The sequence below is a fragment of the Trichomycterus rosablanca genome, chromosome 11, assembly GCF_030014385.1.
Source record: "Trichomycterus rosablanca isolate fTriRos1 chromosome 11, fTriRos1.hap1, whole genome shotgun sequence".
In the NCBI taxonomy this organism is placed as follows: domain Eukaryota; kingdom Metazoa; phylum Chordata; class Actinopteri; order Siluriformes; family Trichomycteridae; genus Trichomycterus; species Trichomycterus rosablanca.
The window spans coordinates 2198795-2216628 of NC_085998.1; the positions used below are offsets into that span (position 1 = coordinate 2198795).

At 43.9% G+C, this 17834-nt stretch overlaps 1 protein-coding gene across 7 annotated transcripts in view; it reads right to left on the minus strand.

Moving 5' to 3' along the window:
• The window catches only part of sema6dl (sema domain, transmembrane domain (TM), and cytoplasmic domain, (semaphorin) 6D, like), a 42321-nt gene extending 26188 nt beyond the window's left edge, over nucleotides 1–16133 (minus strand). For 6 of the 7 annotated variants that reach the window (XM_063004716.1, XM_063004714.1, XM_063004715.1 and 3 more), the window contains exon 1: nucleotides 15859–16133. The gene's annotated coding sequence lies outside the window, so the exon portion shown is untranslated. Of the gene's footprint in view, nucleotides 1–15853 lie in introns of all 7 variants that reach the window. The other variant, XM_063004713.1, reaches the window with a different exon arrangement.
• Nucleotides 16134–17834: the final 1701 nt, after the last annotated feature.

The following is a 17834-nucleotide window of genomic DNA, read 5'->3' on the forward strand; positions in this document are numbered from 1 at the left end:
TTTGTGTGTGTGTGTGCGTGTGTGTGTGTGTGTGAGGCAGAGGTCAAACAGTACAGCCAACCTGTCTATAAATAGCACTCAACATATGCAATGACATGTGTGTGTGTGTGTGTGTGTGTGTCTTTATACTGACCGCTCCATACTGGACACACACCTAGGGGAACTTTTAGAGCAGCCAATCCACCTTTCGCACCTCTGAACCTCTACAATGTTGGAACAGGTTCTTCACCAGGAACGCTTGCTGAGACCTTGTTGCTTGGTTTGTGTTCCTTGAGGAGTTCTCACAGAACCATTAGAAGTGTCTGATCTTCATGCCGCCCCTGCAGGACCTCCACCTGCTTCCACTCATCAGTAGTCTGAAGATCATGAGCTTCTGGTTAAGTGGAATCAGGTGAAGCTCCTGCCCGAGTGGAAGGAAAATCTTCAGCCGTGTGTTTTTGTTTATATGAGGGAGAAGCGCCGGTCTGAAAGGGTTCTACACAGGGTAGAACCTTTCACGTGTTCTTCTCAGAACCCCAATGTTTTGGACCTTTGAGATGTTTTCACATGATGTTTAATAGAACTGATCTACTACTGATACTACTAAAGCTCAGAACCCAGAACAGAGTAGGAGTTCTGTTCCAAACACTAGACAGAGAACAGGGTTGAGTTCTATTTGAAATGCTAGAACACAACAGTTGAGTTCTGTTTTTTAACACTAAAACAATGTTAAGCTCTTTTCTAAGTGCTAGAACACAGAACCATTCCAAAGACTAAAACACAGAGCATTAATGAGCTCTTCTTCAAGTGCTAGAACACAGAACAGTTTGGAGTTTTGTTCCAGACAATAGTCAGAGAACAGGGTTGAGTTCTGTTTGAAATGCTAGAACTCAGAACAATGTTAGGCTCTTTTCTAAGCAGTAGAACACAGAACAGTGAGTTCCAATCCCAAGACTAAAACACAGAGCATTAATGAGCTTTTCTTCCAAGTGCTAGAACACAGAACAGTGTTGAGTTCTGTTTGAAACACTAGAACAGAGAACAGTTTTGGGATCTGCGCAGAAAGCTAGAACAGAACAGCGACAAGTTTTTTTTCTAAGTACTAGAACACAGAACAGTGAGTTCCATTCCAAAGACTACAACACAGACCATTGATGAGCTCTTAGTTCTTTTTCAACCACTAAAACAAGACAGAACACTGGGGAGCTCTTCTCCAAGTGCTAGAACAAAGAAGTGTTAAGTTCCATTTAACACAGAACAGAGCTCCAAACGCTAGAACCGCCAGATGAGCGCCAGATAAAATCGACCATTAGCAGCGACTTTTAACGTCTCTGTGTCCTCTGTCAAAAATAAGCTAACTGTGTTGATCTGTGATGCTCTAACTCATCCGCTAACCTCTAAAACTCGACCTTACTGATCCATGAATACGGTTCTGATCTATAAGAACGGTTCTGATCTATGAATATGGTTCTGATCCATGAATATGGTTCTGATCCATCAGAACGGTTCTGATCCATGAGAACAGTTCTGATCTAAAAGAACGGTTTTGATCCATGAATATTGTTCCGATCTATGAGAACGGTTCTGATCTATAAGAACGGTTCTGATCCATGAATATGGTTCTGATCTATAAGAACGGCTCTGATATATAAGAACGGTTCTGATCCATGAGAACGGTTCTGATCTATAAGAACGGTTCTGATCCATGAGGACGGTTCTGATCCATGAGAACGGTTCTGATCTATAAGAACGGTTTTGAGCCATGAATATGGTTCTGATCCATGAGAACGGTTCTGATCCATGAATACGGTTCTGATCTATGAGAACGGTTCTGATCTATAAGAACGGTTTTGAGCCATGAATATGGTTCTGATCCATGAGAACGGTTCTGATCCATGAATACGGTTCTGATCTATGAGAACGGTTCTGATCTATTAGGACGATTCTGATCTATGAGAACGGTTCTGATCCATGAGAACAGTTCTGATGTCTCCCTGACACACAGTGAAGGACGTACGGCGGACAGATAAGCTATACGTTCGGGTCCTCTATATTACTTAATCAGCGATCTCAGGCTAATCCGTCGATCGCTCCTGCTGATCCGCGCTATCGTACGTTCCGCTATCTGAGCTAACAGATCAGCAGAACGTTAAACGCGGTGACGGTTCTCCTATAACAGACCAAGTCGATCAGCCAGGACGGTGGTGTCTGCAGTTCTGTATCAGCTGGCGGATTAGAACAAACAAACCACAGAGTGATATTAGAACGTAGAACGTTGGGAACGCTGGAAAACTAGAGTGGAATCTGCAAAGTTAAGGGAACAGTCCAAAAAAGAGGGAACATCTGGAGACTAAACCTGAGAGCGAGGACGCCACCCGACACCGGGCGCTAGGTAATGAAGCTAAGTAGGGCGTTAGGAACCAAGTGTTCTCCAAACCAGGGCGATTGGAACAACAGAACGTTGAGAACCCGGAACTGTGTTGAGTTCTGTACCATCGCTGGAACACGGAACATTCAGGAACGTTCAGTTTCATGGATGTTGAAACACGTTCTCAGGCCGTCTGTTTATTTATTTGAAAGTGAAGAATTTGAACCCTTGGGAACGCCGGAACCCGGAACAGTTTTGACTTCAGTTCCAACCGCTGGAACACAGAACAGTGTTAAGTGTTGTTAGAACACAGAACATCTGGAATCCACAAATCAGAACTCAAAGCTGTTCTCTGTTCTAACTCTAAATGTCCCAAATCTTATTGATCTTCTGGTGTTCCTAGTCGACCGTTCCATTTGTTCCAGGTGTCTTTAGTTTACTGACCGTTCTTGGTTGTAGTGTCACTGTCTCAAAACTGGATTTGGTTTGGAATGGTCAACTAAGGACACCAGGGGATCATAAACATTTTAGGACATTTATAAATAGTTCAGTAGTTTTAGAGGAACCAGACCTACTGAAACCTGGGACACATAAACTAGGGAATAAGGGAACACTGGCTAATCAGAAACCCTTGACCTACAGACACTAAAAGAATGGACGGTGTTGGGAAGAATTCAGAGGCTCTAAAAACAGGAACACCTCTATTTTTGAGCAGTGACCTGTAACCCCCTCGCTGCGTGGACTGTATCCTGTCTCAGCGCTGAGGCTCTTTGGGTAAACGAGTCTGTCAGATGCGTTATGGAACACAGGCTGCAGATTTGTGATTCAGGAACTCTAGGAACGAAGAACACCAAGAAACCAGGAATCTGGGAAACGAGGAATCATCTGAAGTCACCAATAAAAAATAGAAGCACTGAAGCGTTTAATCCATAAATAAGAACCATTAGAAACCAAGGAACTAGGAAACATCTTGAAGGAACCACTAGAAGTGAATGAATGGAACTCCAGACACTAGGAAGACTGAGGCCAGGGGACAAGGGGGTTAAATTTGGGAAAAGGGAAATGAGGGAGCACCTGGAAACAATGGAATGAGGAAACTTGGAGCACCTAAAACAAGCAATCAAAGGAAAAACCTCCATGGAGGCCAAATTGAAGGTACAGAGCCTCTCTTTTGGCTCTTAATAACACTTAAAAGCACCAAAAACCTCCAAGGAAACCCAAATAATAGGTGCATTTAATCCAGGAGGGAACCCTAGACCTTATGGGAAGGTGGAACCATAAATAAGAACCATTATCAACCAAGGAATTAGGAAACATCTAGAAGGAACCACTAGAAATAAAGGAACGGAACTCCAGACACTAGAAAGATCGAGGCCAGGGGACCAGGGGGTTAAATTTGGAAAAAGGGAAGTGAGGGAGCACCTGGAAGTTAGAGTCATTAGACACAATGGAACGAGGAAACTCTGCGTCCCTAAAACAAGCAATCAAAGAACCAAAAACTTCATGGAAGCCAAACTGAAGGTAAACAGGGCCGTTCCTCTGTGTGGAACCATCTCTACAACTCTGTGTCAGTAGGAACACTCTGTACCGGTGAAAGCACCAAAAAAAAAAAAACTCAAGAAAACCCAAATAATATGGGCGTTTAATCCAGGAGGAACCCTGGACCTTATGGGAAGGTGGAACCATAAATAAGAACCATAAGAAACTAAGGAACTAGAAAACATCTTGAAGGAACCACTAGAAATAAAGGAACAGAACTCCAGACACTAGGAAGATCAAGGCGAGGGGACCAGGGGGTTAAATTTAGGAAAAGGGAAATGATGGAGCACCTAGAAACAATGGAACGAGGAAAGTCTGGGTCCCTAAACCCCATGGAAGCCAAACTGAAGGTAAACAGGGGTGTTCTTCTCTGTGGAACCATCCTTACAGCTCCGTACCAGTGAAAATCAGGCTGAGTTTCTTAATAAAAATTCTTAATAAAACCTAAAAGCCCAAAAAAAACCAAGGAAACCCAAATAATTGGGAAGTTTAATCCAGGAGGAACCCTAGACCTTACAGGATTTATATTAGAACCATTAGAAACCAAGGAACTAGGAAACATCTAGGAGGAACCACCAGAAGTGAATGAACAGAACTCCAGACACTAGGAAGACTGAGGCCAGGGAACAAGGAGGTTAAATTTGGGAAAAGGGAAATGAGGGAGCACCTGGAAACAATGGAATGAGGAAACTTGGAGCCCCTAAAACAAACAAGCAAACAAAGGAAAACCAAATTGAAGGTGCATGAGGGCGTTCCTCTGTATGTAGGAACATTCAGCCTGACCTCTGGACCTGAGCGGGTTAGCGTCAGCGCTAAGCTGGAACAGAGAGGGGAAACCCAATGCAGAAGAGGAATAAAGGGTAACGTGAGGGGCAGCGGTGTAGAGTTACCAGCCATTCTTCCTAGCGCTCTTGTTCCTGCCCTGCAGTGCAGGACGCACGGCTAGTCACGCAAACCCGCCAGCGCGGAGCGTCCAGCATTTCCCTAGCTGTGTGTACGCTATCCTTCTGCTACGCTATCAGCCCAATCTCCCGGAGACGATCTCCCGGCACGCTCTTCACCCGGCTGCTAAAGTGTGTGTGTTAGCGCTGGAGGCTAATATGATCACACAGGCGCTAAACACACTCGCACGCTGGTGAATATCAGCACCTGTAAATAATAGTGTTGGTGTTTATAGAGAAAATGTCCCATCATGCACTTCTGCTTTAAGCTGAGCGTGTGCTGTTCCCAGGTCGGCGAGTACAATGAAACCCTTATTCCTCGTTGCCCAGCTCGTTTGGACTCTGGGGGTCAGAGCGCAGGGTCAGACGTAGTACGGGGCCCCCTGGGTCTTGCTCAAGGGCCCAACGGTGACTGAATGACTTTGGATTTGAACTCACAAGCTTCTAATTGATAATGCAAGGCTCCACCCACCAGACAGAGACCTGTACCAGCCAAGATCAGGACAAACTGGAGACCCACAGCACACGGAGCGTCTTAAAACCACCAAAACAAATATAAATATAATATTATTATTTATTTAATATATTTACAATGTAAAGAACTAAGCAATGAAAATTAATTATTATTAATAATAATAATAATAATAATAATAATGTAAAATAATGATGATGTAAAATAATAATAATAATAATGTAAAACAAAAATAATAATGATGATGTAAAATAATAATAATAATGCTGTAAAATAATAATAATAATGCTGTAAAATAATAATAATAATAATAATAATAGTAATAATAATAAAAATAGCAATAATAATAATAATAATAATGGAACATAATAATAATAATAGAAAATAATAATAATAATAATAATAATAGTAATAATAATAATGGAAAATATTAATAATAATAATACAATATAATAATTATTATAATGGAATAATAATAATAAATTATAACTATAATAATATCGCTAACCCTAACATTAATAATAATAATAGTGGTAAGAATAATAATGATAATGATGATAATAGTAATAATAACAACAATAATAGTAATAATAATAACAATAATAATTTATAAGTTCTCTGATCTGTTTGAACAGGTGAGAAACAGAACTCTCTCTCTTTATAAAACCTGAGACTCTCTCTCTCTCTCTCTCTCTCTCTCTCTCTCTCTCTCTCCGTGTGTCTCTCTCTCTCTCTCTCTCTGACTGCAGGTGGGTTGGTGTGTAACTCTAGAGGACTGAGGAGCAGCTGGGAGAACCGAAACACTTTAGAGGTGAACTCAGGCCTGACCAGGGACCAGCGTGCCCTCCGGAGACAGGAGAGGGGGAGGAGAGAGGGACCAGGACCGGGGGGACGGAGGGGGACGAGGAGAAATAATAACAGGAGGAGGAGGAAGACTGGAGAAATTAAGTCAAGGACATCTGAGTTAAGAGCAGGACACATCAAGAACCAAACCACGAAGAACCAAGAACCAGAACATCTTCCACCCAGACCAAGAACCAAACCACACAAGAACCAGAACAAAACATCTACCACCCAGACCAAGATACGAGACAAGACCAAGAACCAAACCAGATCAGACGAGGTCGAGACCTTTGATGGTTTAGACCAAATCCAGACCAGTAAAGTCATGGCTGATGTTAGGAGAAGAATCTCAGCTGTGCTATCAGCCTGTCAGGCGTCTACACAGACATGATTGGCTAAGTCTGAGGAAGAGGTGGACAACCAACCTAGGTTGCCATTGGTAGGTGCACTTTATGTTTTCTTCTCAACCTGGACATAACGACCACTGTTCCATGTCCTAGACCGAGCAAGTCATGAAGCCAACCATGCAGACCAATCATGCAGACGCCTGCCTGGCTGATAGCACCACTGAGATTCGAACCAGATCTCAGCAGTAGGGGCTAGTGTACTACATAACCCAACAATACCCAAGCGTAACTAAAAAAAACACATCTGGCTTGTAATAGAACCTGTTATAGCGGAGCTGTTGCTGTCCACAGTCAAGCAAGCTTTACCTCACCAGGGGAGTAACGGCTGAAAACTTAAACTGATACCATAAGCTAAGATGAAGATGTTCAAATGGTCGCTGTAACCCAAAATCCTTCAAGACAAAAACTTATTTATATAAATATTTATATAAAGCTACATTACGGCAATTCAGGGTTAAGGGCCTTGCTCAAGGGCCCAACTGACAAGCCAAGTCATGGGACTTGAACCAGGGACCTTCTGATTACTAGTCCATTATGTTCACAGCTGAGCTTCAGCATTTCGGCATTTAGCTGACGCTTTCATCCAAAGCGACTTACAGTACTGTGACAGTATACAGTCTAAGCAATTGAGGGTTAAGGGCCTCGCTCAGGGGCCCAACAGTGGGAAACTGGCAATGGTGGGGCTTGAATCAGCAACCTTCTGATTACTAGTCCATTATGTTCACAGCTGAGCTTCAGCATTTTGACATTTAGCAGACGCTCTTATCCAAAGTGACCTACAGTACTGTGACAGTATACAGTCTAAGCATTTAAGGGTTAAGGGCCTTGCTCAAGGGCCCAAGAGTGACAAGCAATGGGACTTGAACCAGCAACCTTCTGATTACTAGTACTGTATCTTAACTACTAGGCCATATCTATCACAGCCGTCCTGACTATACCAGCAAAATCAGTTCCTTCAGGCCCCGACTGCCGACCACGGGTTGCTACGGTGTCGCCAAGGTCGGACCTAGCGGCGGTAGAAGAAGCCGCGCGGTGTAATAACGCTAAACCCACTTAAGCGCGTGATTTGTTCTCTTTGCTTACACGCCCGTGTCTCGGCGCGGCCTCCGGAGCCACTTCAGCGTGTTCCATCAGCACCGGCGGGTCGATAAAGCGCCAGCGGTGCAGGACCGACCACATAAACCATCAGACAACCGCCGCCTGCTCGCGGTGTCACCGCCCAACGTCTACATCCAGACCTAACAGAGCTAACTGGACTGGTTTATGTCAGACCAGTATATCGTCCCAGTCGTGAGCCCAGTTCAGACTGGGTTCCTTTATCAGAGGGGGAGGAATCCAGGTCTTGGGATCTGTTTCCCATTTAAACGCGGTGGTCACATGACCACGATCTAAACACAACACGGCTGTGAGTGCCACCATCATCTGGATTTGGATCTTTCTGATCTTCTAATGTTAAACTGGTGTTTGAGGTTCTACCACCAGATTCCCAGATGTTTGAGATTCTTCTAATCTTCTCATCAATCTGCTTCATGAGCTCCCAGTGTGGAGAAGATGTAGAAGTTCTACCAGCTGGATCAAGAAGATGTCTGAGACTCCAGTTGCGTTCTTGGTCTCTTGATGTTTAGCAGATCAAGAAGAACATGTTCCCTCGCCAAGAACATGCTTGAAATGTTTTCAAAATCTGCTTCTAAAAAAGTTCTACCACCTGGATCAAGAGAACATTTGAGATTCTTCCAAACTTACTATCTTTTTATCAATCTGGTTCAGGATCTCCCAGTGTTGAGAAGATGTAAAAGAAGTTCTACCACCCATTCCTAGAAGATGTTTGAGACTCTGTCTTTCCACCAGTTGGGTTCATGGTCTCTTGATGTTCAGCAGATGTGGATAAAAGTTCAAGAACATGCTTGAGATGTTTCCAAAATCTCTCAGTGTTGAGTAGATACACATAAAGTTCTACCATCTGGACCAAGAGAACGTCTGAGATTCCTCCAAACTTACTATCTTTTCATTAATCTGGTTCATGGTCTCCCAGTGTTGAGTAGAATTAGATGAAGTTCTACCAGCTGGATCAAGAAGATGTTTGAGACTCTAATTGGGTTCCTGATCTTCTGATGTTTAGCAGATGTATATAAAAGTCCAAGAACGAGCTTGAGATGCTTCCAAAATCTGCTTCATGATCTCCCAGAGCTAAGTAGAATTGAATGAACTTCTACCAGCTGGGTCAAGAAGATGTTTGAGACTCTAATTGGGTTCCTGATCTCCTGATGTTGTTTCCAAAATCTCGTTCATGATCTCCCAATGTAGAGGGGATAGGTCCATGCTCTCTTGATGTTTGGATTGGCGTTCTACCATCCGTTCCCAGAAGACGTTTGAGAAGATGTTGGTGTTCCGGTTCATCCCAGAGCTGTTGAGTAGGGCTGAGCTCAGGGTTCATGACTTTATAGAGCTGCTCTGTGCACAAGAACAGGAAAGGACCTTCCCTAAACTGCTTTGTTCCTCAGGAGAGGAGGGAAGAGTCCGAGCACCAGCCGAGAGGAGCGACAGTAAAATCCGAAACTTAAAGAGCATCAAGTGTGAAAATTCATACATCAGCCCTCCGAAATCACCCCTGCTTTCTAATCCCTCCTGTGGGAGAGTGACCGGGGGAAACAGCTGCTTCACTTCCAGTGTGTGTGTGTGAGTGTGTGTGTGTGTGTGTGTGAGTGTGTGTGTGTGTGTGTGAGTGTGTGTGAGTGAGTTTGTGTGTGAGTGTGTGTGTGTGTGTGTGTGTGAGTGTGTGAGTGTGTGTGTGTGTGTGAGTGTGTGTGAGTGTGTGTGTGAGTGAGTGTGTGTGTGAGTGTGTGTGTGAGTGTGTGTGTGTGTGTGTGTGCGCGCGCTCGGTTCATTCAATGTGCTGACGGAGCATTAACACGCCTGCCAGTCGCCGCCACCACTCACTGCAGCAACAATCACACAAAACGCTTCGGTGCAGCCTTTTAAAAGCCAAAAAACACCCACCACACCCCCCCCCCCCACAAGCCCCAAAAACACCCCCCACACGTCCAAAAAAAACACCCCCCCCACACCCCCACAAGTCCAAAAAACACCCCTACACCCCCAAAAACAACAACACCATAAACAGGAATCTGTTCTAAATAATAAACGCTGATAACCGACCCGACCGATGTCGTGTCTCAGCAGGTCCGACGTCCTCGTGGCTTCGCCGGTTCTAACATTTCGGGGGATCCTCTCGGGGGGCCCGGCGAGGCCCCGGCACGACCCACGGTGACCCCCAGGAGCGCAGAGGAGAAGATAAACCCTGATCAATAAGCGCTCATGAATAAATCACGGCCCCTGATGAATATTAAGCGCTCGCTGTCGGGTGCGGCCGCCGATAAGCCATCGCGCGTCGAGGACGAAGGGCGCGGCGTGGTTTTATTACCGCGGGTTTAAGCTCGTAAACGTGTTTCTGGGAAGGGAAAAGGCTGCACGTACGTTGTAGAGCGAAAGTATGTGGACACGGGGTTTTAGAACCGCGGGCGTCGTCATGGTGCTGCCTCATAAAAGAGTTCATTATTATAGGAATGTTCTCCACAAGGTTCTGGAGTGTCTTGTCTAGGCACTGGTGTCAAGACTAGGAAGCCTGGCGCTCAGTCAGTGTTCCAGTTCATCCCAAAGGCACGAATATGAACAGTTCTACCACCTGGACCAAGAGAAGATTTGAGAATCTTCCAAACCTTCTATCTTTTCATCAATTTGGTTCATGATCTCCCAGTGATGAGTAGATGTAGAAGAAGTTCTACCATCCATTCCTAGAAGATGTTTGAGACTCTGTCCTCCAGTTGGGTTCATGGTCTGTTGATGTTTAGCAGATGTAGATAAAAGTTCAAGAATGTGCTCGAGATGTTTCCAAAATCTGCTTCATGATCTCCACATGTTAAGTAGATGCACAAGTTCTACCGCCTGGACCAAGAGAACATTATCTTTTCATCAATCTGGTTCATCTCTCCTAGTGTTGAGTAGATGTAGAAGCACACCAGTTGGGTTCATGGTCTCTTGATGTTTAGCAGGTGTAGATAAAAGTTCAAGTTCTTGCTTGAGATGTTTCCAAAATCTGCTTCATGATCTCCACATGTTAAGTAGACTGGACCAAGAGAACATTTGAGATTCCTCCAAACCTTCTATCGTAATCTCCCAGTGTTGAGTAGATGTACAAGAAGTTCCACCATCCATTCCTAGAAGATGTTTGAGACTCTGTCCTTCCACCAGTTGGGTTCATGCTCTTCTGATGTTTAGCAGATGTGGAAAAAAATTCAAGAACATGCTTGAGATGTTTCCAAAATCTGCTTCATGTTCTCCACGTGTTAAGTAGACTGGACCAAGAGAACATTTGAGATTCCTCCAAACCTATCTATCTATCTTTCATCGATCAGGTTCATGATCTCCCAGTGTTGAGATGAAGTTCTACCACTGTTCCCAGAAGACGTTTGAGAAGATGTTGGTGTTCCGGTTCATCCCAGAGTTGTTGAGTGGGGCTGAGCTCAGGGCTCATGTCTTTATAGAGCTGCTTTGTGCACAAGAACAGGAAAGGGCCTTCCCTAAACTGTTGCTGCGAGCTGGGAACTGCTTTGTTCCTTAGGACAGGAGGAAAGAGTCCAAGCACCAGTCGAGAGGAGCGACAGATCTTTGGATTCTTAGGATTTCATGAACTGGAATGTAAAGCTCGCTCGAACGCAGACAGTGTCCTCCAGGTTTCAGCAGCTTCTCACTCGTCTCAGATCTGCTGGTTGATCTTATATATTAAAATTTTTTCTCTAGGAATCAGCAAAATGACCACTGTTCCAGGTAGGATTGTTAGTGAGGACAAACTAGTCCTATTTATCTGAGCACAAACAGGTCAGCAGTCCATCATAACCACTAACGAGGAATCAGGACACCCAGCTACAAAGTCGAACCCCATCACAGAGCTTAATGTGTGTGTTTATGAGCCACAGATTTTCCGAATCATAAACCCTCGAGGCGGACGTTAAAATAAATGTGTTTGTTCGTGTTCAGTCAGTGCAGGTATAAAAAAATCAGCCCTGAAGTTCTGCTGATCCGTCGCTGCTGGATCGTGTGTCGTGTTCCATTTAAAGAAGAACAGTCACGTCAGCTTTTATATTAATAATATTAAACATAAATCATCGTTTTCTGTCCTGAAATCCCCCCCAAACAACAGAGAAGCCGCGCCTATGATGGCACCGCCTGTGACATCACTGTGTCCATCAAGCCGGGTCTGTATTCAGTTAAATTTCCTCATTATTTAATAAAATTGGTGGACATTGTTGTTAAATCACTGCTGTTTTATCCTGGTTGGGGTCACAGCGGGTGTGGTTCCACCGTGAAACCCTGGGAGCAAAGCAGGAACACCCTACAAGATGCCGATTCAAGCCGAGCTTTGCCCCCATCACCTACCCAGACATAGGCAATCAAGCCGGGTCGGTATTTAGTTAAATTTCCTAATTATTTAGTGAAATTCACAAATCTTGGGGGTAACGTCAGATAATCTCAGTTCATGTCATTATCATCAACCGTTTTATCCTGGTTGAGGTCACAGAGGGTGTGGTTCCACCGTAAAAGACTTCCAAAGACAGGCAATCATCATGTCAGTGTGGGAGCCAGACCGGCTGATAGCACCAGCTGATTCGAACCTGCATCTCAGCATTGGCTGCAGTGTTGGCGTCCAGTTTTTTTGGGGTCTTTTTTTACCCTACAAATAGCTCTGGGATTTAAAAACGGTCTTAAGCGCCCAGGTGGCTCAGCGGGATGTTCCTCAAGCACACCAGCGCCGAGATTCCGAACTCCTTGTTTCGAACTCAGCTGGGCGCCATCTAGCGGGCATAATCGGTGTCTGCAGGGAGGGATGGCCGGAATATGTGGGCGGGGTCTTCAAACGCCTTGATTGGTGGAAAAGGGTTCCATTAAGTCATAAGCAGCAATGTGAGGCATATAGCACACTGTAGCCTAGTGGTTAAGGCACAGGACTAGTAATCAGAAGGTTGCTGGTTCAAGCCCCACCACTGCTAGGTTGCTGCTGTTGGGCCCTAGAGCAAGGCCAATTAACCTTCAGTTGCTCAGACTGTATACTGTAACTTATAGTCTTATAGTCGCTTTGGATAAAGGCGTCCGCTAAATGCCGAAAATGTGAAAGTAAATGTAAATAATCACCTCGACTGCAAAAAATCAGGGATCCCCCAGCAGTGGGAGACAGACTGACTACGATAAACTGGGAGATAATGGGAGAAAAACGAAAAACAAAACTGACCCTTTTAAATCGAGTCCAGCACATTTAGAATTCAGAGCGTTCCAGGTTCATTCAGCCTAAATATGTGTAAGGTGCAATAACAGTCGTAGCCTCAAGCAAAAGACATTAAATGTGCACCCGTTTCCTTTTACACTGAGATGTAACTAAAACACGGGTAATAAAATTGACCTTCAGCTCAGTACTGTAGCTCTGTGTTGTGAGAGCTGAATTCTATACGCTCTACACTCTCTAATGCGTTTCTGAAGAAAGCCGGGTTCATTCTCACGTCGATGTAACGGAAGTGCTCGTGCAGCGCCGCAGCTCCTAAAGAGATTCATTCATTACTGTAACGGGTTCCGGGATCAGGGCGGCGGGTCTCGCGCTTGGGGTCGTCTGATGTACAGGTGTGGTCATTTTACAAAAGCTTTAATGTCTCTCTCCTTCTACAAAGGTGCAAAAAAATCAACCAAAAAAAGGTTCAGAACCCCCTCGTATTCTAGTATACTTGAAATCAATAACTGTGGGTGGTGTGAGTATCGATCCTGGGTGGTTTAGGTCTCGGTTTAGTCTTATTACATCTTAATTCAGCCTGTATTACACCGTCAGAGCGGCACAAACCAGTAAGTGTTTGATTGATATGAAACTGTGTGTTTGGTGGCTCATTAATCATATATAATCATATTTAAGTGTAAATAAAACCTTTGATAATACAATCAGGAATATTTTAGGAATGTAGATCTTACCCTTAGATTTATTTTAACACAGGACCATTATGTCCACCTTCTACCTTAACAGGAAGGTGTATTAATTTCTCTGAAGGTTTAACAGGTTTTGTGTATACGGGTCTTGTAATAAAATCACTTTGTGCTGATGAAATGTAAAGTCTAATGAATAAACTTTTTATGATTTAAATCTAAGAGCTTATTTCAAAGGTGGTTCTTGGTAATGATTAACGATTCCTGATTTGTAGGTAAACAAAAACCTGATTCCACTTCCTCAGTGTTTTAGTTCTGCTTTTGGTCCTCGATGATTCCACATGGCTGCATTTTATCTAGGAAAGATCCAGCTGTATTAAGAGGCTAGTTTAATGTTTGCGTCTCTAATACGTTCTTGTTGACAGCGTTTGTGGACACGGGTTCTGATGTAGGTTCTGTTAAAGGGACACAAACGAATACCCGACTCTCTGGAACCTGTTATCCAGGTGAATTCGAGTGAAATGAATCATCTGTCACGTTCTGTTTACAGTTCATATCACTTCTTACAGCTCTGGGTTTTAAAACTCTGTTCGATTTGATTTGATTCACGGTTCCTGTTAAGGTTCTTTAGGGTGGTTATTGGTTCTGCACTTCACCATCAACCCGGACTGCACGCTGGACTGTTGTTATTATTTATCATTAGCACCTGCACTTTACACAAACCGTCATACATACATATATACAGTATATATAGTTATATTTCACCATTCTTATATAGTTATAGTTACAGCTGTATAGTTCTTATTTACACATCTTTATTACCATTACTGTTATTACTAATATATACCTAACTAATCTTTATTATTACTATTGTTATTATTATAATTCATACCCATTTTTATTCATATGCTTATTGTTATTATTGCTATTATGTATATAGTACTATGTACCTAGATATAATTCCATATATGTAAATTGCTATAGTTATAACTTTATATTCATATTAATCATAGATATACTGTATGTTTACTGATATTCTGTTTTTTTGTGCACAATGTTACTATTTGCACTTCTGGTAGATGCTAACTACATTTCATTGCTTTGTACCTGTACTGAGCAATGACAATAAAGTTGAATCTAATTATCTATATCTATCTAGACATTGCAACTCTAGTTAGAACCAGGTCGTTCTTTACAAACACACACACACACACACACACTTAAGTGCTTTTCCAAAGCTTGGCATGGCTATTCATCACCCTAAAGCGTTTTGACAACCCCTAATTAAAAGGGGGTCCACACAGGGACCTTTTCTGCTCTATGATCCCTATAAAAATGACCAAACGAAGAAGCATTTGTTGTCTCCTGAACTGAACAGGGTGGGTTTCTTTATTAAAAAGTGATGCTAGAGGAGAACCTCTACTGAATTTTTTTTTGAGGAAGAAGCTCTGAAACAAACACTCGATTATTTACTCATCATTAACGTGTGTAAGAAAGGATTTAGTATGAACTGTTAAAATGATCGTAAGCGAATGGTTTTGGGACTGTTGTTTTATTTAGTTTGGCACCATTTATCAGTAGGTTGGTTCAGTATTCAGTAGAACAATAGAAGTGACTCGAGTTGGGGTCGCGTCGGGTCGGAGCACCGCGTTTATTCAATCCGCTTTGTACTCCGCGCCCAGCCTTGCGTCCCGATATTTATGGCTATATGCTGGATAATCAGATTAAAGTAAGCACATAAATCGTGTCTAAAAGCTTTGATTCTATCTAATCAAAGTTACAGATCGATTGATCAGGAATAAAGCGGCGCGCTGAGTGTAATGGGAACAGTCGGAGCCTTTGATCTTGAAACGATACATTGTATCGAAACGATTGATACTTTGTATCTTGATACGGACGCGGGCGCTTTGATGTCGATCCTATTGATTTTAATAGGAATTGAGGTCCTACCTTCGTGGCATGATGAGGTCTAGGTCGTAAATCCTAAAAAAGTGTGTGTGTGTGTGTGTTAAATCCACAAGCAGAAGGACAGAGGGAAAAAAAGGTCCGGGATGAAGCTTTCTGATCTCCAGAGCCAACACCGACCCCCTCCTTAAGTGCCCCCTACACACACACACACACACACACCCTTCACCCCCATTCACTTCAGCTTTGCTGAAGTGAATAGGGGTGAAGGGTGTGTGTGTGTGTGCGCGCACTCTCCAAATCCGTTCCAGCGCACAAACCCAAAAGTGCGCAAGTGTATGCATGTGCAATGTGTGTATGCATGCACTCCCGCGTGTGTGTGTGTGTTTAAAATAGCATTCCCAACCCAGCTCGTCCTGCAGAAGATCCCAAAAGCTCTCACCTCACCTCATTTGAGTCCTCCAGCTTCCTTCCACGCGTCGTGTATCCGTATCCGTGCGCGTATCACCTCGGTGTGTATCCGTACGTGTACCCTTGATCCTTGCTTAGTTAGTGTGTGTGTGTGTGTGTGTGTGTGTGTGTTCAGTAAAAGTGTGTATATTCCAGTTCGATAGAGTCGGTACAAATCCCAGTAACGAGCTCCCAACTCCTGCAACTTCTCCAGCGAGCGACAAAAACACTCACTGACCGACGCGCCAGTCTGAAACCCGAGCCGAGCAGAGCTCCACTCCCCTCACACACACACACACACACACACACACACACACACACACACACACACACACTGAGCCGACCAATCAGAACCTAATCCCTCCCTCTGTTTTTCCCTTACACCCCTCCCAACACCCCTCCCTGTTTACGCTCACCAAATGTAGATTTTGGCTGCGTTTCCATTTCCCCCTCCTGCCTGTTTTTCCTTTAACACTAACACACACACACATACACACACAGAGAGAGAGAAAGTGTGTATGTGTGTGTGTGTGTTAGAGAGAGAAAGCTAGACTGATAAATAAATGCCCCCCTGTACTCCCAATATCCTTTTCCCAAATATTCCCATATACTCTCCCTACAGCGTAACAACTGGTGTCCCTGCACGCCCCAGTATTTTTCCACCCCATACAGCCAATAAAAACCATCCCCACCTAATCTAACACCATTGCTAACTGGTTCCAAAATATAACAGCGCTGCTTCCCCCCCCCCCCCCCCCATTCCCAGTAAATGCACCAGTGTACCCCAACCACCATAACTAATTTACACCCAATTATACCCATATACCCCAACACCATCCCCAAGCTATTCCCCTATATACCAGTGCTGTCCGCTATTTCTTACAGTTGTTCCCAGAATCTCAGAAACCCATCCACACATACCCTAACACCATAACTAACTGGTTCCAAAATATTCCCAGTAACTGCACCAGTGTACCCCAACCACCATAACTAATTTATGGTGATTTATACCCATATACTCCAACACCACCCGAGCTATTCCCATATATACCAGTGCTGTCCCACCATTTCTACAGTTGTTCCCAGAATCCCTACCCACTCTGTTCCCATACCACATCACTGCCCCACCACTGCATGTCCCATTGTACTACCCAAACCACCAATACCCAAATCTTTCGTGCACTAGTAATGGTTCCAACCCATACCTCAACACTGTCCCTAAACTTTAACCCTGTCCCTGTATAGCTTAACTTTTAAGGGGGTGTTCCTAAATACCCCACAACCGTCCTTTTGTCCCCTAATAAAGTTTCCACCCCTTACCTCAACACTGTTCCCATGTACCTCAACACTGTCCCTACAGTCCTCCACTGTGGACCCCAACACATTCCTGCACCCCGTTCCCAATTTTAAATATTTCTTATGGTAGAATGTATTGTACCTGGGAAGTTGTAGCCTAGTGCTTAAGGTACTGGACTAGTATTCCAAAGGTTGTTGGTTCAAGCCCCACCAATGCCAGGTTGCCACTGTTGGGCCCTTGAGCAAGGCCCTTAACCATCAATAGCTTAGACAGTATACTGTCCCAGTACTCTACATCGCTTTGGATGAAAGCGTCCGCTAAATGTTGAAAATGTAATTGCAGGTATTTTACAGATACACTGTACGGCCAGAAGTATTTGGACGCCTGACCATGAGCTTGTCGGACGTCCCATTTCAAAAATAGACTGAGCTCTACGTGATTATTCAACTAGAACAGCTGCTCTTTTAAGAAGCTTCTCACAAGACTTTGAAGTGTGTCTGTGTATGGGAATTTGTGCCCGTTCAGTCAAGTATAACTGGGCGGTGTTCCGGTTTATCCCAGAGCTGTTGAGTGGGGCTGAAGTCGGGGCTCTATGCAGGACTCTGGAATTTCTTGTTTTTTAAATGAAGCCTGTCTTCACGTCTTTATAGAGCTCGCTTTGTGCTGGAACAGGAAA